A 25,061-nucleotide genomic window follows, 5' to 3' on the forward strand; every position below is an offset into this window, starting at 1 on the left:
AGAGAGGTCTATTAACACATAGTGAGTGAGAAAGGTTACTGGAAAGGAAAAACTCAATGCATCATGGGAATCCCCCGACAGCCTATGCCTATTGCAGCATAACTAAGGGAGGATTTAGGGTCACCTGATCCAGCCCTAACTATATGCTTTAGCAAAAAGGGAAGTTTTAAGCCTAATCTTAAAATCTTAAAATCCAAACTGGAAGTTGGTTCCACAGAAGAGGGGCCTGAAATCTGAAGGCTCTCCCTCCCATTCTACTTACTCTAGGAACAACAAGCAAGCCTGTAGTGCGAGCAGTGTTCATTTGTGTCAGCTGTGTTTCCCCAGGTGTTTCCACTTCCCTCATTACCCTTCTGTTTATTTAAGTCCTCTGTCGAGTTCTTGCCATCATTTATCCAGGTTTTTCCATGTCCAGGTTCTTATCATGCTCAAGGTTTTATTCTTTGTCTATTGTGTTTAGCATTTAGTTTTCCCAGTTTAGTTCTAGTTAGGTTTGCCTCAGTTTACCTCTGCCTTTTGCTTTGTACCTTTTCCCGGCCACAAATAAACTGCTCGCCTTTTGTGAAATTATAGTTTTATTCTAAGTGTCTGCATTTGGGTCCTCTTCGACCCTAAACACGGTCTGCCAAGGCAAGCTGTGACATTTAGTTTTTTTCTATCAGTTTTTCAGCAATATCACTTCCTCACATTGTAGTGAAAGCTCTTAACGACAGTAACAGAGAGGTCAGAGCTGCATGATCTATTTTCCTTTGGCTTCTTAGATTGTTTCAAAAACAACGCTACACTACATTTGTGATGTTTATTGACTTGTATTTTGGCGGTTAAACAGTTTGTATTTGGATATTCAAAATGGAGTGAGCCTGAAGATTTTTTCAGGCAGACATCCCAAGCTGCACTGCTTCATACATAGGTAACATGCAGTTTCTTCGGGCCTTACAATTTGGTGTTGTTTTTAGGCTGCAAAGTTTCAAATTTCTCCATCTGACAGTTCTCTCACACCCCCTCCACCTTCATCCTACCATCCACCTGTAGACATTTAACTCTCTCCCTATATGTAATAAGTATCTTCATTTAACACAACATGAAAACAGTGCATACATTAATGTCAGATAAGTTCAATAAGAAACTAGACAAGCATTGTTTTTGTCTAACACAGATCTTCATGGCCACTAATAATTTTGCTTTAATGCACTGACTACAGACTGGTCTTTGGGCTGCAGGATACAAATGCTGACTGAATGAAAGGATTGTTCCCAATGAAATTATTCCTCACTAGACAACCAAACGCATCATAGTTTCAGTTTAATGCATCCTGTCACAACTTTGAACAAACGCAAGCCTTTTTTCCTGGCTTTCTTTTAACCAACACTCACTGTAACATTGACACTACGAGTAGAGAACAGTTGCCTAAGGCAACATCTGATAGACTTCTGCTGAAATCCATTGGACTGTACATTGCAAAAAGGGTACCCAGTGTTTTAAGATTTGACTCGTGCTAACATTGGAACAACAGCTTATTTGTGTTCCAATCACCAATGACTGAATTTTTGTGGGGGAGGGGGGGGGGGGGGTCTTTTATGTTGAAATGGACTATAATTTCTTAAATAAAAGTTTTTCAAAGTTTTTTTTATTAGCCAACGTATGTGACAAGCTGTGAGTGAGTGCTCTATTCAGGTATAGTGGAACTGTAACATTGTCATTGTGGATATATATTTTCCCTCAGCTACCTGGTAAATAATCCATCTGGATTGAGATAGCTTTTACTTTGAAAAGACTCAACAGGAATTTTCCTAAATTATGTCCTGTTCCACAGTGCCTCTAATTTGATTGTATTTAGAGGGTTAGGTTGACGCATGACTCATGAGGAATGATAATTGGTTGGTTTAGATGCCAGGAGGGAATGAGTAGGGTCAAAGACATTGAATAACTTTTGCTCTTGAGCTACTTAAATCTCAAGTGAATAAATAACTTTTTAAGGTTTACTTTATTTCCTTGTTTTATACAAAAAACACTCATCTTCCATGTTTCTACATAAACAGCTCCTCCAGCTAAAGTGGGAAACTGTGTAAAATAAAGTCCCTCAGACTTTTCTAAATTTCTGGCTTTGATTATATTGCATCTCTAGGACCTTGTCTCTTTAGAAGTATAGCCTTATCCATTTTTTATTGGACAACAGGTGCTAAATTTGAAATATGACGCATCAAGAAGCAAAATTCTGGACCTCAGTAATTCCCTGGTTACAGCCCTGGATTCAAGGTACAGCAAATGCTTGGAAGTCAATGGCTTTACTTTGGTAAATCTACTCAATGAGCAGTCTCAAGAGTCTAGTTTAATGTGTTTATTTCAGTATTCTGTCAGCATCTGTCCAAGAAATAATCTGCCACTGAATCAGTCTAATGATCTCTTCCCTTCTGCCCCCCTTTATCAATTACTTCATTTCCTTTGGTCAGTTTCATATCAAGATTCAGGATCAAGCTGTTCGTCACCATAAATCCTATTTCCTTTGCCATGGAACTCACAATTTTGAATATAACCCAGCTTGTAAAGTAATTAGAAGGGAGTTTAGAAAGGGTCTGAAATTAGAAGTGAAACATCGGTGAAATATTTTTTTTATAGATGTCTGACCTTGATTTGAGGTGGGTGTAAATTACATTTATGACCAAGCACTGGCATCCTGCCAGCACTTTATCTCTCTTGAAGCTTTTTGGCATGCACATGTTCTGCAGCTTTCACTCCATTACCGTGGATCAGCCAACAGACAATGCAAATGAGGTGTAGCTTTTCTCCATTGTAGCCATTTGATTAACCAAAATTAGATTCTTCAGTGTAAGCCTTCCTCTGGGTCACTGCATGCTATAATAAATGACTTCTTCACTCTGCAACATGAGAATAGTGCGGCTGTGCCGTTTCAAAGGGAACAAATCGCTGTTAAAGTATATACTCACCAAACACACAGCTACTACTGGATAAAAATGTAAAAATTGTATAGTTTTTATAGTCATACGTTTTACATACATCTTTTTTTTATATGACGATTTGTGTTATATATTGGTTGAAGTAGAGAAAACATCAAATATTTAGCATACAGGTTTAATACCTAAGCTTATGTGTGATTCCCTAAGCTCTCATAAAGTACCAGTCATATAATTCCCAGCTAATCCCCTTTAAAAGTCAGTATCTGTGGGTGATTTTTGTCAAAACTTGGATGCATTGTTTTGCGGTCACATGAGATTTGGAAAACACTGCGAACTGGCAAGTTGTCTCTTCATAAGCACTGGTGCTGGATACACTAACAGGATTGTCTTTATGTGTTGTTGTTCCTTCTGTTTAGGCTGAAAACAGTTTGATGTTTGTTTGAAGGCACACTGTGACACCTCTGCTTTTTGTGTAGTGGCATGGCTCCAAGGAATGTTGGCCTATTAGTTAGACTGTTATGCAATTTTCTACAATTTGTGGACAGGAGAAGAATGCTACTGAGACCTTTGATATGTTTTTTTACTATACCATAGCAAGTCTGATTTTTTTTTAATTTAACTGGAATATCTTTTGTGGGTTGTCAGTACTCTAAGTGTAACACAGGCTTTTATCATTGCCAGAGGATGAATTGGGAAACTGCACTATGTGTTGGACAATGTTGGTATTCTAATGTGCCAAGCCAACATGGTAAAATGCTTATAAACTATAAATGTGATTATAATAACTGTCAGACGATTTGTGTGTGGATTTCAGCATCTAGCTTCATATTTAATGTATGAAGCTAGATGTAAATAAATTAAAAGTTAAGTTCAATTGCAACCTTACCCACAGATAAATTTCATTTTCTTGAAAACCCTTAAAATATCCTTTTTCCAGGGAGTTGGCTGGGCTCACAGGCTTAGCAGGTGACTTTGGGTTGCAAGGCAGTCAGGGTTTGACTCCAACCCGAGGCCCTTTGTTTTCTTTTCTTCCCCCACTCTCTTTCTCTTCTTCACTGCACTGTACAATAAAAGCAGACTTAAATCTTATTTCAGGTGTTATGACTGTTTTAAGTGTAGGATGTGAGAATGGAGCTGACAGGAAGGAGGAAAAGTGAAAGACCACAGAGACGATACATGAATGTAATGAAGGAGGACATGCAGAGGGTTGGCGTGACAGAAGAGGATAGGGTGAAATGGAGGTAGATGACTCTGCTGTTGCAACCCACAAAAAAGAATAAGAAAAAAGAAGTTTTTGTTTCCTTCAGGAAGAACAACTTAAAAGAGGTTTTGACTTTTCAGGAAGAGCCATCAGCGGGTCTGCATTCTTTCCAGCACTATGGAACATAGCAAGTTGTGTACAAAACATGACTCCATGACTCCATCTGCTTTAATTGTTTGTGGTTTGTGATCTTCACTATGCAAAATGCATTGTAATCTCTATTCCTGCTGTAAACATCAGCATAATTGCAAAGTGTGTATATTAGCATGCTGACATTTAGTTTAAAATAAAAAACCAAAAAGTTTTAAGTACAAACTCGACAGTTTGACTACAATAGAATATATTTTTATTGCTTTGATTGAAAGTCAGTGTTTTCGGTTGAGAAGCAGAACCGCATACATCATCATACATATTTTATAACTTAAAGTGTATGACATATTCAGTGCCAAGGTTCTGGAAAAAGGGAAGAAAGTACTGTGCCAAACAAGGATTTGAGTTTTCTTTGTAACGGAAAGAACCACATCATTGAATAAAGTCATTGATTGTGTAATACTGCTAAAAAAAGATCCCATTAATGTCCTCATTCTGTCATCAGCTGACTGAATTAACTATTATAGTTCAAGAAGACTCCTTTGGCTGAACTCTTATGACACAGTATAGCCTATTGTTCAGCTCCCATGTGGACGTTAAACAATAGCCTGAATGCATGAATCCTTCATATGCAGTGTTCTTATCAAGTCTCCCTCGAGAGTACATAAAGGTACACGTAAAGGTATACGTTCCTTCAAGTATGAGATATTTTTGTCTTGTGTTTTATTATAAAGGTGTCCTCTTTCCATAATCTTTTTCTTAGGGGTGAATAGCCGGGGTGTCAAATCTAGTGTCCGGGGGTCAGAATTGGTCTGATAAAGATTCAATTTTGGTCCGCTGGATGGCTTCGGACAATATGAAGTAGGACAAATTTTGGACTTCCCCCATAGCCATTCACAATACACCAAGATAATTAATTTATAGATTTCTGTGATTTTCCATTTTACTGCTTACAATTTAGGAAGTAAATTTACAATTTTTTCATTCACTACAGGAGCATTTCTTTATCACGTAGAAACTAAGAGATGCTGTTGAAATTGTCCTTCTTTCTCTTTTATCTTATTGATTAAATGCATAGATAGTTTAAGAAAGAGATAGTTTAAGAGTTTAAGAAAACATTTTTAACAGTGTCCATCAAACAAGGAAAATGGTATATAAAAATGGCACGCAAGTTTTGGATGTGTTTGTATGTTTGGGCCCTTTTTTTTGGTAATCCTTCACAGCCTGTTCTTATAACCAGTGAAATATGGAGATACTTGTAACTTTTAACCATGATATAAACATGGGTTTGATGTACGTAAATATGCGATTGTCATTAAAGTTTTACTTATTGAATTACAAAATTAAGCAGTGTCTTATGAAATTTGTACACTTTTTGAAACAGTTTCTTCATTGTTGTCTTACACAAGGCTCCTTGTATATTATAAAAGCATTTGTGACCCCCTTTTCCCCTCTCTCTGTGTAACTGGTCAGTTCAGCAGTTCATAGAAAACAAACAAAAATGCTATTGTGTGTTTTGGTTTTATTCTTCCTCAGTGATATCCTTGTGGAAAACAGCAGGCCAAATACTTCATTTGTTGTTTATTGTGAGGTTAAAATAAAGCACTGATCTGAAGTGTTCAATCTTATCTATCTTGACCTCATCTAAGGAGATCTGTAGAGCAGTGACTCTGCCTGAGGTTACAGTGATAATGTCTTCTTGGATTAATTTAGTAAGTCGTCTTTTGCTTTTTTGTTTTCTGTTCATTCCATTGCAGTCAGGATGTTAGAGCCTTGAAGGCCGTTATGCTGAAGCTCATGACTGGCTAACTTGTAATGTAATATAAAAAAAAAATTATAATTTATTTATTTTGGAACAACAGAGCATTTTGTAGCGAATCGGGGAAACGGATTACTGAAAGTTGTGGTGGCTTGCAGAGATGTGGTTTACATGGTAATTGCAATGACATGCTCAAAAGTGTTTCCTTGGCAAGTGATCCTGTTTTTGAAATGCTTTTTATTTTACCAGAATACTGTCATTGGGTGATGTGATGATGTGAAATAATGCAGTCATTGTCCTCACTGGTCATGTTACATGACTAAACAGCCCCTCACACATTGACACATGGATACAGGATCTGGACTGATAACATCCACAGTGGGTGTCACATGTTTGCAGCAGATCTGTGTATAAAGTCTTCTATGATCAGGGTTGTTCTGGTGCATCACTTGTACACTCTGTCGGATGGGGATCAGGGCAGTTTTGCTGTGCTGTTTTTTCTAGCTATTCTTGAGCAGTGTGGTGGGGTGCATTATCATGCTAGAGGAAGGTCACTAGTGTCAGGGAATGCCATTCCCATGAGTGGGTTTGCTTGGGGAGAAATGGAGTTTAGATGCATGCCAAAATAATATAGACATAAATGCCAGAAACCAAGAATGTCCAGCAGAAAATAGCTTCAGCATCAGCATTATTCACTTGACCCGTCAGTGGTTTTGATAGTGTGGCTGGTGTGCATACAGTACTATACAATACAGTTTGAATACCCAAACAGAATAAATATTCCCCATAAAAGTCCTTAGTATTTGTAACTTATTTAAGTTGGTTCCTTTATGCTTTGCATTTGTCATGACAGAAATGTGTGCATATCAAAAATGTTGATTTCCAATCTGAAATGGTTCTCTGCAGACAGTTGGCATTTCAAAAGTGTGTGGTTATCTTCTCAGACATGTCCAGAAAGCTTCCAGGGTGGTTCTTATTTTTATGATACTCCCTGGACGTTCTAACCACTTGAACTGCTGCACCACTTCCAACTTCTGCTTCAAACTGACCTGAATTTAATGTGAAGGATGATCACTGAGAATCGTTTACAGCAAAAACATTTCAGTTAAACAGCCCACCATAGTGTAGAAGGTGAAGGGTGAGAACCATGGGCGATTCTAGGATCAGAGCTTTGGGGGTGCTGAGCACCCAGAGAGCTGCCCAGCCAGCCAAGATACACTTTACTTGTCACAATGAGACTAGGGGTGGGTTTTGATAATCGATTTATCGATTAAAATCGATTATGGCTTGGATAACGTGATGTGGATTCATTAAAATCCTGAATCGATTTTGCCCGAAACGCCAGAATCTCAGGTTAAACCTCACAAAATTTCAACAACCACCAAACAGCTAAAACAGTAAATGAGAGCAGGTACACGGATTCTGCACAAAGACGTAAACACAAAGCGCGGACCCGCCGACAGATCAGAATCAGTGAGATGCCACCTTTCTCACCCGACGGCACGGACACGGTCGGGGCTGAAAGCCGACAGCTCGCTGATTCTGATGTTTCGGCGGGTCCGCACTTTGTGTTTACGCCCTTTTTGCGCTGATTCTAAAGCTGTTCGTTTTATCTCTCTCCAAACAATACTGACCGAACCAGCAGCAAAAGAAGATCCCAACTACACTTCACAAAAACATCGTCATGAATTCCCTCTGACTTTTGCTGTTTTGCTTCCTCCACACTTCATGCACAGCTCTCTCTCTCTCTCTCTCTTACTCTCTCTCTCTCTTGCTCTCTCAGTATACTTCAAGAACAGTTTCCCGTTTAAAAATCTGTTTTCTGCATTATTCGCTTGCTTGTTACGCACAAGTCTACCGTTGTTTACAGGCTGTCGGCCGCTGTTTTTTTCCTTTTACTTACTTCCGAAAAGAAAACCTAATTTCTGCCGTTCAATAGTCTTCTGAACAAATTTAAACTTTTTAAAATTATACAAAATGCAAAACGCCATGTCTCTAATAAAACCGCTGTAACTTCAGAGGTAATGTTCATATGTTGATTAATGGTTTTCTTTTGTTTTTGATGTACTGCAGAATATTTTTATAAAATCCCAGGCCTGGAAAATAACCTTCATGTTTTTCTGTGTTTTATCTTCAGCTACTTTGACACAAAGGCATCTGCTGTGATGCTCACACCTTTGATAAAGTGTGGAAAGTGTCAGCTTCCTTTTTATAGATACAAAAATATGTAAATGTACTGATCTGAATTATAATATTCCTAACTGTCTGAGGCAAAATTTCCCAGATTTAAATCAAATTGAATCAATTCGATCCACGATTTGATTCGACACCTTGTGAATCGGAATCGAATCGATTCTAGGAAAAAGTGACGATACCCAGCCCTAAATGAGACTTCTTCCCTGTCTCTGTCAGTCCCTGCATCAGTTATGCATCCAATACAGATGCATAAAAAAAACACTCCCAAAACAGAATAAATTATTACAAATAAATTATTACAAAATATATAGAAAAAAAAAATATAAAAATAGAGGCAACTTTGCCTGTGGTGAACGTATACAATGCATGAAAAAAATCTTTACTGCAGATACTAATTTGACTAATTTAATAATACAAATTTTGTGTTGTAAGATTTATGACTTTCATGCTTTCATAGTGGTACTTAGGAGAGCTTGACATTTTTTATCAGGTGGTACACACTGTAAAAAGTTTGAGAAACACTGATAAAGTAAGTGTATGTGTGCTTTTGGAAAACATTTAAAGCTGCTGTACATAGTCTTTGAAACAAGCTTAAAACATTTTTAGAATATAAACAGAGCACTCTGCTTCTCTTTACAGCTCCTCACGTACGTACTGCGGCAGTCATAGAGACAACTGGACGGTCCAAAAGTTGGCCTACCTATTACTGGCTGAGGTTTTAGTAGAGTTGTGGCTGAACCACATAAAAATATATCATTAATTTTCATCTCCCCAATCAATTATAATGTTATGTTGGAATGTTGTTAAAGAGGGTCAAAATGTTTCAACCCAGTTTGTTTTGCAGATTCTGTATAGCAGCTTTAATATAGGGAGAACACAACTTCCAGATTGTGTTGAGTAAAATCAGGTTTTTTCACTTTGTCGGTTTAACAGTTTTTGTTTTGCCTGTCACTGTTCCCTGTCTGTTTTCTTACCTGGTTCTTCCTGACCTTGCCCTTTCTCCTCACATTCCCCTCGTTCCTCTCTCCCTGTTCGGACTGACAATCATACACAGATTGTATTCAATTAGATGAAAAATGACATTAATATGAAAAAAAAACTATTAAGCTCACTAACAAAAAGTCCTCTCTCAGTGTACTTTCAACCAAAAGGCAAATAACCAAACCACATGAACATCTAATAAAAGATATAACTATTAAAACACTGATCCAACATTATTCTTGATTGACGGATCATTTGATTTTACACTTTTACCTGAATGTGACTTCCTTATATCCATTATAAACCTGGCTGTCTCTCTCTACACAAACACACACACACAACAGGAGTTATGAGGTTAATGGGCATCCAGTCAGTTAGCTACTGTCCTGTAAAGTAGCCACAGGACACAGGTGTGAGGACAGCAATACTTTTATTAATACTGTGGTTTTCAGTTCACTGGGACACAGTCACTCCCGCTCTCTGCTGTCACGTCCGCCCTTCCACCTCCGACTGTCACTGTGAACATATAAAGAGTGACAATCACATTCACTTCTCAGCACACCTGTTCACCCTGCCCCTGCGCCACCCCGGGAGCTCACTGCGTCACCCCTCCTCTGCAGCCGGCCAGAGACCACACCCACGCCACAGTATCCATTTCAAACAGGACAGTGGTAACAACAGTAGGCTAAGGACAATTTTAGGTTTTAGATTTTAAATAGGTTATATAAATTTCAATGGGAGCAACAGGACGGTCAAATGTCGCTGATTTTACTACAGAGCAGGACGGATTGTAGGGTAGCAAACATCGTCGTTTTCAACACTGCAGGTTACCTGGGTGTAATGTTTTTCAGCTAAGAAGTGTCATGAATCGCTGTGTGGCAGGCAAGCAGGAGTGGTGGACCCAAAATGCAGAACTCAGACACGGAAGTGAAACTTAAAGCGCAGCTTTATTGCTGGGAAAAACCTCCTACAAACTAAACTCACCAAAAGAAAACCAAAAGTCAGAACAGAGGAACCAAGGACTGAAACACTGGAAAGAAACACTAAACTGGAGCAGGAGACCAAACACTAGGAACATACACTCAACAAAAATATAAACGCAACACCTTTGTTACTGCTCCCATTCCCCATGGGATGGACGTAGAGACCTAAAATTCATTCCAGATACACAATATAACCATCCCTCCCAAACAGTGGTCACAAATCAGTCCAAATGTGTGGTAGTGGGCACATCTGCTATATTGAGATAATCCATCCCACCTCACAGGTGTGCCACATCAGGATGCTGATCTGACATCATGAGTAGTGCACAGGTGTACCTCAGACTGCCCACAACAAAAGGCCACCCTGGAATGTGCAGTTTTTTGCGCTATTCGGGGTCTGGGGACCCAGAACCGGTCAGTATCTGGTGTGACCACCATTTGCCTCATGCAGTGCAACACATCGTCGCATGGAGTCTATCAGATTGTCAATTGTGGCCTGTGGAATGTTGGTCCACTCCACTTCAATGGCTGTGCGAGGTTGTTGGATATTCGTGGGAACTGGTACACGCTGTCGTATACGCCGGTCAAGCACATCCTGAACATGCTCAATGGGTGACATGTCCGGTGAGTATGCTGGCCATGCAAGAACTGGGACATTCTCAGCTGCCATCTGCCCTGAACAATGTGAACCATGATTCATCCGTGAAGCGCACACCTCTCCAACGTGCCAGACGCCATGTGAGCAATGTGAGCATTTGCCCACACAAGTCTGTTACGGCGACGAGCTGGAGTCAGGTCAAGACCCCAATGAGGACGACGGGCATGCAGTTGAGCGTCCCTGAGACGGTTTCTGACAGTTTGTGCAGAAATTGTTTGGTTGTGCAAACCAATTGTTCCAGCAGCTGTCTGGGTGGCTGGTCTCAGACGATCTTGGAGGTGAACCTGCTGGATGTGGAGGTCCTGGGCTGGTGTGGTTACACGAGGTCTGCGTGTTGAGGGTACGACGCGACACTGACACAGAGAAACACAGGGCTTAAATACACAGATGGCAGTAATCAAGGGATGAGAGACAGGAGGGGAACACACCTGGGAGAAATCACAGCTGACGAGACAGGGGAAACGTAAACTGAGCACACTCACATACGACAGACCTTCACAATAAAACAGGAAACTCAGACACATGGAACCAGACAAGACATTGAACTAAACAGAGATTCACAAACAGATGGGGTGACACCATAGACAGACAGAGACACAGACTCAAAGGCAGACCAAATATAACACATAGAACTCAAACAATAATAATCATCATCATAAACTAGAAAATGATAACTAAAAGCGCTGGGTCACCGACCCAGGACCATGACAAAAAGAAACATGTTCTGACTCCAACCTAACTATATAAAGAGTAACTGAAGGTTAAATGCAGCTAATATGTCCTGTTTTAAGCCAGGCACTCACACCTCTGCTCCGCAAAACAAACCATTTTGGGAAGGGGGGAGGCAATGTTCCCTCTAAGCTGCACACGTGCGCAATTGCGCACTGCTGGCACGGTCTCTGCTCACAGAAAATCTGCGTTGCGCACAAAAAAATCTAACCTGAATTGAAAGTAATGTAGCGTCCCTCGACAGAAGACACAGACGATCAGCGTTCCAGTTACCGGTGTTTATTTAGAAGAGTAACACGGGCTACTGTGGGCCGTAGCCAACGCCAAAACAACAGCGAAAAAGTGCCTCTCAGCAACAGCACAACCCCCGACACTCTCCTTCTCTTCCGCCCCACACACACACTCTCTAACCCCCACCCCCCGAACACTCTCAGCCAACCACACACCTGCTCTCCTCCAGACTCTCTGTCATTGGTAGCTGATCTGATTGACAGGCCAACCGGCCTCTAGACTACTGCACATTCAAGGACACTCAGTAAATCACCATGCTGCGGGTGTGGTCCAACTATGCCATAAGTAACTGGCAATTCTGAACACAAAACACTGATAACACAACAGTCAACTAACTTGTAACCCAGTCCGTTACATTACCCCGACCCGTCAAAGTCCCTCGCCCACGAGGGTGGATAAAGTCTCTCACTCTATGGTGCCTCCTTGGGCGAAGGTGCCCGGAGGGAGGTGGGGGAGGGGCCACGCCCAAAGTGGCTGTGGGCCCAGGGCTCACAGGACTCACAGTAGGGGCTGTCCCAATGGTGGTGGCAGAGTCTGTATGGGTGGAGTCCATGTCCGTCTGCGGCCCACCCTGTTGTGCCAGTGAAGTGGCCGCACCCCGATAGGGAGCCAGTCTGTCCCGGTGCAGGGCGACTCTCCGTCCCCTTGGGGGCAGTTACCCTATACACCACTTCCCCCAGACGTTCCAGACCCTACAGGGTCCAACCCAGTCACTGTTCAGCTTAGGGCATCTGCCCTTTTTCCCCTGGGGGCTGCACACCCAGACCAGTTCCCCCACCTTAAAATGTCGGCCTCTGGAATGGACGTCGTAGTTCCTCTTCTGCCGCGCCCCCGCACTTATCAGTTTCCTCCTAGCAAAGTCATGAGCAGAATCCATGCGATCCTGGAGCTTCCTCGCATAGTCAGGACCTGGTTGGTCCCCATCAGCATCCCTGGCCAACATCAAAAGGGCAGGGAAGCACGAAGTGGAGTCTTGGACCGCCGAACGATATGCCATGAGGACCAGGGGAACATGACTGTCCCAGTCACGTTGGTGTTTAGCCGTCACTAGCACCAGTTGCTCTGCCAGTGTACGGTTAAATCTCTCAACGAGTCCATCACTCTGTGGGTGGAGGGGAGTTGTACGGGTCTTATGGGAGCCTAGTTTCTCGCACATGGCCGCGAACACACGGGACTCAAAGTTCCTGCCCTGGTCCGTGTGGATTACTTCAGACACCCTAAATCTGCTGAAAATCCCCTCCACCAGGGCATCCACAATTGTCTCGGCCTCTTGGTCAGGTAAACTGTATGCCTCTGGCCACTTTGTGAAATAGTCCATAGCTGTGAGGATATAGCGGTTTCCCCTTTCTGTGCGGGGAAAAGGACCCAGGATGTCCATCCCCACCCTCTCCATAGGGTACCCTGAAGGAAACTGTTGCAGTTGGGCATGGGATTTGGCTGTGGGTCCCTTCCGTGCTGTACAGCTGTCACAGCGGCGGCAAAAGTCCTCTACATCCCGTCTATGTCGGGCCCAATAGAACCCCTGCCGGAGGCGGCGGAGTGTTTTGGTGACACCAAAGTGGCCAGACCCTGGGGCCCCATGCACTGCGCGAAGCACCATCTCCTGCAGGGCCCGCGGGACAACCAGCTGCCACCTCGTCTCGCCCGTAGCCGGTTCCTTCCAGTCCCTTTGCAGCACTCCATTGTGCCGCCGCAAGGCATTAAACATGGACCAGAGTCCCTTTGTGGCCCGTGACAACATGGCGATTTCCTCCCATTGGGGTTGTCGCTGTTCCTCAATCCACCCAAGCACTGGCTTGATGTCAGCATCCTCCTCCTGTTGACGTCTCCACTCCGCTGCATCCAGCCTCTGACTGGATGGCCGTTCCTCCACCCCCGTCACAGCACACTTGGTACCAATTGGTTTGGTACCAAATGCCATAAGTAACTGGCAATTCTGAACACAGTCTACTAACTTGTAACCCTTGTAATGCGATTTACATTCGTATATATGCAGCTAATCAACGTCGTTGACAGACTATGACAGCGTCCTTATGTGCCGACACCCGTGTTTTAGCTAGCAAAGCGGCGTGGCTGATGTGGAGTGAAGCCACGTTAATAACAACGTGGACAACCATTGGAGATGTGTGAGCAGGACAGATGGAACAATTGACGGAAAAAGTGTGGACTTTATACCAGTTTTTAAATTGTGTTGATAGGCCACGTAAAACCAGAGTTATGATAAAAAATATCTGCAATGTTTGGTTTCCTTGCTGAATACTACCGTTGTTTATATTTACTGCGGGAAGAAACGGTAAAAACTGCGTTTTATAAGAAAAAAGGCTCGAAAGCGCTCTCCACCTGTGAGCAAAAACAAACTCAACCCCCCTCTCCCTTTCCTATTCGTCCAAAAAAGTACCATGTCGACCAATCAAAAAATGATATGGCAACGTGGCATCTAGTTGTTAAGAAACGGGGGGAAGTTTTAGGAGTGACGGCGGTGCTTTGAGATGTGAGACATTTAAGACGTTTAGCGCAAATCTTGTGTAGTTAGTGTAGTTTTGTTGTGTGTGTCAGAACAATGAGGCGACTGCTGAATGTTACAGGTGACACATCTCCTGTTGTCAGGCCTGCAGGTATCAGACTGTTGTTCTCCTTTATCTCATAGTGGACAGAAATATTTTTTGGAGTGTCACAAATGATTTGTGTGGCATCAAATTTGACGCAGAACAACTGATTGTTCTGTAAATAGTTTGAAATGTTTATTTAAAAATGCCTTGGCTGCATTTAAAAAAAATATAGCTGCAAAAAACTTTGCTGTTTGCCAAACTGAGTTACTTTTTTGAAAAAGTAACTATATAATTAATTGCCCAGCATTGGTCATTATATACTATATTTTGCAGACAGGACCCTCTCCCAGACCACAGACTCATACTCATAATACAAGTCAGAGCTTTATAAAAAAAGAAAAGAAAAAAGTAAGTTGTGTTTTCGAAATTGGAGTTCAAGTTATTTTTACTTCCAATATTAGTAACATGCTACACAGGTCAATGACTAGATTTTGTTTTAAATTTTCATTGTAAGTGGGTTAAAGCAGTTAATTAAAAATAGTCTAACATAAATGTAAATGGTGTAATTTGATTATTTTAATAAACCATGTAATTTGGATGGATTAGATGCCGGTGTGACCACAGCGCACACGTCTGATGTCGCTCATAGTGATCCAAGGGACCGCTCAGGGAGTTTGTGTGTTCGCTCAGACACATGAAAAACTAGAGGGAACATTGGGGTGGGGGGTGGGGGGGGGGGGGTGTATCTATACTTTCGTTGTTGAAATGTTACGTTTCAACCAAGTACTGTAATCTTTTTATATTTTTAGTAGTGTGTCACACAAACAGCAAATATTGTGAAAAAAAGGAAGATATCTTTGGGGGTACTTCATTTTGGCTAAAATCACCCCTGGTGAGAACATTTGACAGTTTCACAATTTTTTAAAATTCCTGCTGAATCGTTTGCTAGCTACCCGTAACTATCTTTCTTACTATTTTTCTTGCTGTTTTGACACTAGAGAAGATCCAGCACCCATTGCAGAGGCACATTGCAAGACTTCCACTAAGAGACGTAAAAACAGCAGTTTCAATAAAGAGAGTTCAGAGGTGCATAAGAAAATAATCCTGAACAAAACTGCAGTTGGGGATTTGACTTAAACAGTTCTGCGTGCTGAGGAGCAGGTGAGAGCAGGTGTTAGAAATAAACACCTGTCCATCACTCATAGTTAGAATCACCATCAACCACCATCATTCTACCACTCAGAATAAAATAACACCTGAGACTTGTGCTTCTCTCTGCACCAAATGCCACTGTTTGACTTCTTTTCGTGCAGAAGCATAATGGAAAAAGGCTGAAACCCTAAATTCCCAAAACACTTAATGCAATGCAGAGCACCAAAACAATGAGCAATGCACACAGGCACACACACATGCAAAAAATCCATGCCCACAAAGACCACAAAACACTGACAACTGCAAGACTTTTTTTTAAATCTAATATTCTGACAGTACACAGTTGCAGTAATATGAATATTGACCTTAACAAGACAGAAAAACCCCACTGCACAGCAGACACTGACAGCTTTTTAATTTAACTAATCACATGTTAACTTTCTGCAGCTGTCTGACACATCCGCTGCCCTCTAGAAAGTATTCCCAGCACACATTCAAATACTGAAATGTCAAAAAGGGGTTGGCTATTGATGTCACATGTGACATCAATAGCCCAACTGGCCTGTCAGATGCAATAGAGTCATGATCTACCAGATGTCCAACAGATGACTCATGCTATATTAAGTGTACTAAATAGTAAATAGTCTGGTACTTGTGTAGCACTTTTCAACTCTATTTGAGCCCTCAAAGGATTTTTGTACAACATCTGAGCACTTTTAATCTAAAATTCACACATCAGTCGCATCAGGGGCAACTAAGGTTTCAGTCTCCTGCCCAGACAAGAGGAGACTTGAGCACCCATTATATGTCCTGACTGAGCCAAAGTTGCTCCTCAACTCCAGTCACAAGGGCTGGCATTTGCACTCAACAGATTAGCTTAAAAAGTTGCAGACAGAACAGAAGAAGGCTTTTTCTTTATACTGCCTTGAACCTTATGGACGTTTTTGTGTAATTTTGTACATGCAAGTAAGACATTTGAAGTTTTGGAAGCAAGCAAAAGATTAAATGGGCGAAGATTGTTTTATTAAATTTAAGCTTTTCATTAATGCATTTGTACAGTTAAATTCATGTTTTGCATACAAACAATATTACTTTAATAGCCAGATACAGAGTCTCTGTAATATCATGCACACGATACTTTATGTGCATGATAGCCCAGTCAGAAGAGTGTATCAGTTGATGTCTCATTTGAGACCCTCTTTTTTTCACAATAATAATAAACAAAACTGGCCAGTTACTAAAACAGCTTCACAGAAATCATCTTCTGTTCAGAGTTTGATTATTTTTAAAGAAACCTGATGTGGAAAACAAACCCAGGCTCTAGCAACTAAACTTTGATATTTAATCTTCACACGCCATCACCACAAATGTCCTTCAAGCCAAGGAAATTGGAAAACACTGAGATGATAAGGTAGGCATTTACTTATTCACAGGGGACATATTATTCAAATTCCACTTTTTCGTTCTTTTTTCTTTTCTTTTTTTTTTTTTACCATAATAAGTTGTGCATCCAGAAATCCAAAAAAATATGAGAAGAGACTGTCCCCGTGTTTCTTTCCTTTCTCCATAGGTCAGAGAGTGCTCCTGAAAGGCGCTCTGTTCAGATGTCAAAAACCTTCCCCTTGTGAACACATCGAAACAGCACAGATCTGCCATAAAATCCACATGATCAGCCACAGTTTGATGCTGTCATTTGCTCACTAGAGTTACTGTTTCTAACTCTTAGTGAAGGAAGCCAGTGGCCTGTTTCTGTCTGCAAGAGTGAACAGTCTTCTTTAACTCCCAGCTGATAACCCAGTGAAAATCTATCAGAAAACAATTTCCTAAACTGCTGGCTGGCTATAATAACAGTCAAATAACAGTCATAAAAAGTGAACTATTTTATAATAAATTGGCCAGAATAACATAATTATTTTTATTTGCACGCATGAAAACATTTAAGAGTACAAAATATTGTTTTCAGGGGTGTGGTATTTAAAACTGTGCATTACAAAACCTAATTAATTCATTACTTATGTAACCCAACTTGTGAATTATTATTAAGAATGACCGAACTCCCACTAGCCAGTATCAGAAGATCTAGGATCGGCAGGAGCCCAAGGTATAAACACCAATAAGAAGAGACCACACCACAATATACTGTTCACAAATTTGTTATATTTGACACACAGCAGCTGCAACAATGTAATGAAAAAAACAATAAAATAAAATACAAAATATTTCCCCCAAAATAACAAACTAAATAAAAGTGCGCGCATACAGCTTTCTCTGAGTCAATTATATGAGTGGATAATGTCTGATAACTGATGGATCGTTGGGGCCCGTTCAGTTTGTTTAATGTTTGTCCTACCACACTCCGATGAAGGAAGAAAGTTCGTAGTCCTGCAGGTATCTGAAGCTTCAATGGGAACGAAACTTTGGCTTCAATAAAACCTTGGCAAATCCTTTTCAATTTCGGGTTGGCTCGCCATCCAGTTAACTGGAACTGTGGAATCACTGCTCCTCGATGGGGCTTGCTTCAGACTGGGTCCGTCTGTCGAGTCATCCTTTTACCAGATAACAAAAAAAAACCTGACCTATAAACAGGTCACAGGTCCATATAGTCACATTCACTGTTGTGAAACAGCCACACTTACTTAAAACATTCAAAAATGAACAATAAGTATTAGTGTAACTCTATATCTTAATTCAGCTAGCTCTGTTGTACAACAAAATTATATCACTGCAGCATCATATCCTCTTAGATGAGCTATAATTTTATCAACCTGACGGCTGACAATGTTCTCAAAAAAAAACACAGCTTCTATAGTTAACACTGTAGCTGCAGTCAGCAACTCACAGTAGCTCACCAGACTTGTGCATTATAACCAACTCAAAGAACACAACTGAAAATCTGAGAATCGGCATACAATTGGATTAACTTGTTAAACATAAAACTGATTAGCACCATTTCTTTTGTTTTTTTTCTTAAACGTAATATGATTACAGTCACTAGCCATTTCACACACAGAACACAGTCAAATCCTGCTAGCGTGAGCGCTAGCAGTTAGCTTAGCGGCTAGCGGACTCGCCGTCCCGTTAAGTCTGCCCTTTTTATCCTTAACAAATTAGGTTTTCCCCACTTTTCGTACTCACCGTTGACAGGGTGAAACTCTGAACAACCAAAAACAACTGCAGCAGACTTGCTTTTAACTCCTAGCGATTCGACTTCGGGAACATTAGTTTCTCTGGCACATGGCATTATATGAACAGGAACGAAATGGCAACACAGGAAATCATGTGATCAAGGTCAACAGCAAGGGTCACTGGGAGCTCATTGCTGATTGGCCAAGTTAAATGACAACAGATAATCTTATTGGTCCACATCTTCCTTTAAACATAAAAGAAAAAAGAAATGACTAAATTCTTTACATTATACATGAAAAAAAAACTACTTTCCACTGCTCTTTTTTTCTAGCTGGGCTACACTTCACTTCAGCAAAACATTTATTTTTTTAATATTAGCGTTCGAGATGGAGCATACAAGGCTTGAGGAACATAATGTTGGAATTAATGCAAGTTTTTATGCACTGATTACAGTGGGTGTAATTACAAACAGAGCTGCTGCAGGCTATACAAAATGAAATTAACACTGTGGGTTACACAGTTAAATTAAAATAAGTTTGAAAGAGTGATCTGCTATCTGTTCTGCTTTACCGTTTATTATTGCAGTCCCAGGAGAAGTATTTTCTGCTCGGAGCTATATCTACATTATAAGTTATACAAGGTAAAGAAATAAAAACAAGTAAGAAACGTTTAAATATATGTAAAGTACTAAAAAGTATTCACATTATACTCATTGCCTCAGAGTAAGCCATGGGTGCATGCTAAAGTTTTTTTTCCAGCATGCTCTGACTGAATTGCAATATGACTGAATTATGGGCACAGTTAATAACTTACCTTGTAACTTATCTTGTAAGCACAGTACGAATAAACTAAAAGGAATGGTCAATGCCATTAGTCCTTCTGAAAACACGAGATGGTTGTACACTTCAGGATAAAATGATTCAAAATAATTTGTATGTCTGAAATGACAAATGAATAAAGGGAAAATTGTGAATTATTACATTTATTAAATATTATCTCTCCATCAGTTCTTTAGTATACAATTGGTATCAACATTATCTAAATTTTGGATCAGAAGTTAGTATTGATAAAGCACGCATTAAAAGTCAGGTCATTCCTGCTTCATCCCTGACTTGTTCTTTGTCTTTGCATTGTCTTTACTTTTCCTGAGGACTGCGCTCTTCTGGACAGAGATCTTGGATGCCCTGCCAGCTAGCATCTTGAACCCTGCTGTTACAGTATGTGCATGTGATGGATTGTCTGGGGGTTTTCCTGGTGTGGTAGACCAAGAGACTGCTCCTGTTGATCATGTATAGTTTTGGACTCTCCAGGATCAATGTGTGAGGCATTCTTTTGAGGCTTTACTGTAGTCAGTACACAAGATGCACAGATTGGTCAGTCTGGTCTTACACTCTTCAGTGGGTGCTCTATCAGTCTATTAGTAGTTTGTGTTTTCCCTCTGGTGTTTTGCCACTTTCTCAACGCTGCTCATGTAATGACTGAGCAATGTGCCTGTCCAACAGGAGCTTGCATGCCGTGCTGAGGCTATTGACTGATCACATCTGTGGATCCTTGGGGATCAGAACTGTCTGGCTTTTGGCAGCTCTGGGTGTGTCTCATCCATTAGCAATTGGTTCATTTCTGTTGCCGAACTCTCATGGAGTGCAGTTTGCTTCTTAAGCCAAGAGGTAAATCTTGTCAGGGCCTAGTGTTGTCCAACTCTTCATGCTTGAGATTCTTTCTTGGATGTCTGCAGCTATGGTGGTTACTTGATTCTGTTCAGGAAGGTTGCTGTGGTCTGTGGGCGTTGTTGTTATGGGTTGTGTCCTCCAATATGCTCTTCCAGTATTGCTCCGTCTCCAGCCTTGGTGGGGCTGTTTTCAGATTTTTACTGAGAGTACACCTCGGATGGTTCAGTGGAGAACAGCTTGTCAAGGCTGTGAGTATTTTCTTGGGAGTTTCTAAGGCCTCAGGTATGAACAGCTTGTTGTACTTCTTAGGCCTACCTTTCTTCATTAGCAAAAACAAGTAAATATCATAGTCTGGGTGAGTCACAGTAATTCCCCCTCTGGGTGGAGCCTTCATCGCTCCTCCCAGGATTCCCACCTGGAGCTAATCAGATCAGCTGTATTTAAGACGACTGTTCTCAACCAGCCTTTGCCAGATTGTCTGCTAACCAATTCGGATCATGGAAAATACTTAACCAACCTTGCTATAACCCAGACCTTCCCAAAGTGTAGGGCCCGCAGAGCCATTGCAGGGGGGGCGCGGAATGAAAGAGGGGGGGGGGGACAAAACGCTTGGACACTGCTAGCACGGGGCGCCCACAGAAACGCAAAGCATGAGATGAAGCATATCTGAATATGTTTCCAAACCAACTTCATTCTAAGCCAAAGACTAGAAAATATGGTGAAGCATATCTTCCCTTTGGCTTCACCTGCACAAGTGCCAAGGTAGGTCTCCCCTGCAGAAATGTTTTTTCCTTCGTCGGGAGCAGCGCTGGGCTGTTCAAATCACAGACAAACATTATCCCACAGTTGTTTATGTTTTTAAACCCATTTTGCACAGAGAGGCATTTTTTGAAAAATGTATTGACAGCAATGTTGAATATTATTACACATGAAAAAAAAAAACTACACGTAAAATAATTACACCGTGATGCCTCTGCCTTTCTAAATGGAGGGACTAGGGATGGGTATCGAAAACCGGTTCTTGTTGAGAACCAGTTCCCACTGTTTCAATTCCTTGGAATCGTTTGCCACTTTTAAAAACGATTCCCTTATCGATTCCAGTCGCCCCGAATGACGTCATCACGTTGAGTAGCGTCTTTTACCCAGTAGGAAACACGGCGCCTGAGCGGCACAAACGCTCAAAAGTTTGGTTACACTTTATGAGAAAGGATGACAACAGGGCAACTTGCAATACTTGCAAAGTAGAGATTTCATCAAAGGGAGGAAACACTACGAATATGCAAAAGCATTTGCTCAAAAAACACGCGATTGCTTTCAACGAATGTCGTGTTTTTGATCCGCTCCGGACTAGCGAAGCTCAACCCAGCAGCAGCGGTAGCGTTTCCACGTCCTCTCCCGTTAATACTGTTTACAAAAATACAAAACAGCAACTCAGGTAAAAGCAGAGGAGGGGGGCTATGTGTTTACGTGCATAACGAGTGGTGTTGTAACAGCAGGATCATTCACACACACTGTTCTCCTGATTTGGAGGTTCTGGCAGTCTCGTGCAGACCTTTTTACATCCCGAGGGAGTTTACAGTAGTTATTGTGATAGCTGTTTATATACCGCCGGATGCTAACGTTAGCACGGCTCTCAGCCTCTTGCTCAACACCATAAACAAACAACAGCTTGCCCACCCCGATGGGGTTTTTATTGTCGCCGGCGACTTTAACAAAGCGTGCCTAAAGACTGTGCTTCCTAAATTTGTCCAGTTCGTGGACTTTGCTACGAGAGGAGAACACACTTTGGACCATGTCTATTCAAACATCAGGCATGCTTTCAGAGCGACACCCCTCCCCCACCTGGCTGGATCTGACCACCTCTGCATGTCCCTCACCCCCACCTACACCCCCCTGCTGAGAAAAACAAAGCCCCAGACAAAGACAATAAAAACCTGGCCTGAAGGAGCCCTTTCTCAACTGCAGGACTGCTTCTCAACAACTGTATGGGATTTATTCTCCAGCCACAACCTCCAGGAGTACACGGACACTGTACTCTCGTACATCAGGAACTGTGTTGACAATGTCACCGTCAACAAAAGGGTCAGGGTGTTTCCAAATCAAAAACCCTGGATGAATAGCGAAGTGCAATCCCTCCTAAAAAGCCGCAACACTGCCTTCAAGTCAGGGGACAGGGCTGCGTATAGGGCGGCCAGGGCAGACCTGAGTAGAGGCATCAGGAAAGCTAAGGCTGCCTATAGGAGGAGGATTGAAGATCACTTTGCTGACAACGACCCCAGAAAAATGTGGCAGGGGATCAATCACATTACCAACTACAGAAGCAATAACCAGGCAACATCTAGGACTGATGCCTCACTGGCTGAGGATCTAAACCGTTTCTTCGCCCGCTTTGAGACGACCAAGCCCTCAGCTGCCACACCACTTCCACCCGCCCCCAGCACTGGCACACTAACACTTAGGGAGCACCAAGTGAGGTGTGTTCTAAGGTCAGTGAATCCCAGGAAGGCGGCAGGTCCTGATGGAATACATGGAAAGGTTCTCAGAGCATGTGCTGACGAACTGACCGGAGTCTTCACTAAAATCTTCAACCTTTCCTTGTCATCAAACACCGTCCCACCCTGCCTCAAAACCTCCACCATCATCCCCATCGCCAAGAAGACAGCTGTGGCCAGCCCAAATGACTACAGGCCTGTTGCACTTACGCCTGTAGTGATGAAGTGCTTTGAGAGACTGGTCTGTCAGCACATCAGGGCCGGTCTGCCTCCCACTCTGGACCCCCACCAATTTGCCTACAGGACAAATCGTTCCACCGAGGACGCCATCACCATAGCACTCCACACTGCGCTGAGTCACCTGGAGCACCGAGGAAGCTATGTGAGAATGCTCTTTCTGGACTTCAGCTCAGCATTCAATCATATCATCCCGGAGATCCTGGTCCAGAAACTGTCTCACCTGGGACTCTCCACCCCCATCTGCCTCTGGATCAAGGACTTCCTGACAAATAGACCACAGTCTGTCAGACTCGGCCCCCACCGGTCCAGCACCATCACACTCAGCACCGGGTCTCCACAAGGATGTGTTTTGAGTCCCCTCCTGTTTACGCTCTACACATCCGACTGCTCCCCTACCCATCTCTCAAACACCATCATAAAGTTCGCGGATGACACCACAGTGGTTGGACTCATCTCAAGGGGGGATGAGTCGGACTACAGAGATGAGGTCAACAGACTGACTGAGTGGTGTTCAGTTAACAACCTCCAACTGAACACCACGAAAACTAAAGAACTTATCTTGGACTTCAGGAAGGGCAGAGCAGACCCGGCCCCACTTTACATTCACGGGAGCTGTGTGGAGAGGGTACACTCCATGAGGTTTCTGGGCGTGCAGATATCTGATGACCTCTCCTGGACTGCAAATACTACAGCGGTGGTTAAAAAGGCCCAGCAGCGTCTCCACTTTCTGAGAGTGCTCAGGAGGAACAACCTGGAGGAGAGGCTGCTGGTGACATTTTACAGAGCCACCATAGAGAGCATCCTAACGTACGGCATAACAACATGGTATGCAGGGTGCTCAGCTGCAGACAGGAAAGTACTGCAGAGGGTCATCAACACAGCCCAGAAGATCACTGGCTGCTCTCTGCCCAGCCTGGAGGTCACTGCAAACTCTCGGTACCTCAGCAGAGCTGGCAATATCATCAAGGACCACTCTCACCCCAGCAACCAACTGTTTGAACTATTACCGTCAGGCCGACGGTACAGGTCACATAAAACCAGGACAAACAGATTCAGGGATAGCTTCTTTCCCAGAGCTATCACCGTAGTAAATAAGCACAAAAACAATTGAACCTATTCCATACCGTCACTGTCATTATATTATGCTGCTATTCATACTGTCATTATATTAATGCTGCTATCCTGTATATATTGTACATACTATTGTTTGAGTACTTACGATTGTTTTTTTTGTACTTTTTATATTTTACATTTATATTTATTGTTGAAACTTGCACCAAGGGAGTGGCACTCCAATTTCGTTGTACTCTGTACAATGACAATAAAGGCTATTCTATTCTATTCTATTCTATTCTATTCTATTCTATACTGCAGGTAACTAATCAATTAGCATTGCATATTATGTTAGCGCGATTTACCTTATTACAAAACCTGCTATTACTGTGCGTTGCATTTAGATAACCATGATGAGAGAGACAGAGTCTGGCTGGCTCAGATGCTGGCAGTTCTCGCTGTAGTCTACCGGTAGCGTCTCCTTTCAGGCCAGGATAGACGAATGTCACCGAGCAGTGTCTAAGTTTGTGGTCAAAGGCTTGCACCCATTTGCCACAGCAGATGCCCCCGATTTCACTTTGGTAAGTGAATGTGTTTAATTGTAGGCAGGACATTACTGGATATTCTTGTGTAATTGCTACAGAATAATTTATGTTAAACTTTGTTATTGCTACAGGAGAATATTTATTTTATTATTTTACATATACATTTTTTTTCCTGGGGACCCTGTGACACCCCATTGAAGAGCCGTAGGCTGTGGCTCTCTTAAGATCTCACTGTTGGGTTTGTAAGGCCATGTTACTCCTAAATTTCTATCTTGTTCAAAGAGAAGATATAAAACACAGTTCTAAGCTAATCGACTTTAGTGTTCTCCTTTAAAAAAAAAAAAAGAATCGATAAGGAATCGAATCGTTAA

The 25,061-nt window shown here is 42.0% G+C and overlaps 1 protein-coding gene and 1 long non-coding RNA gene across 2 annotated transcripts in view; one reads left to right on the forward strand and one right to left on the reverse strand.

The window, feature by feature from the left end:
• The window catches only part of opn7b (opsin 7, group member b), a 124,585-nt gene that overhangs the window by 17,100 nt on the left and 82,424 nt on the right, over window positions 1–25,061 (forward strand). The window lies entirely within an intron of this gene.
• Window positions 17,466–19,025, reverse strand: LOC146684848 (uncharacterized). The gene is made up of 2 exons (XR_014917259.1): window positions 18,700–19,025; window positions 17,466–18,140 (listed from the first exon to the last, which is right to left on the reverse strand). It is a non-coding gene; the product is annotated as an uncharacterized LOC146684848 (long non-coding RNA).

Source organism: Copadichromis virginalis, linkage group LG20 (genome assembly GCF_057382275.1).
Source record: "Copadichromis virginalis isolate Kocher_CV1m ecotype Utaka linkage group LG20, C_Virginalis_male_GT1.1, whole genome shotgun sequence".
NCBI lineage: Eukaryota > Metazoa > Chordata > Actinopteri > Cichliformes > Cichlidae > Copadichromis > Copadichromis virginalis.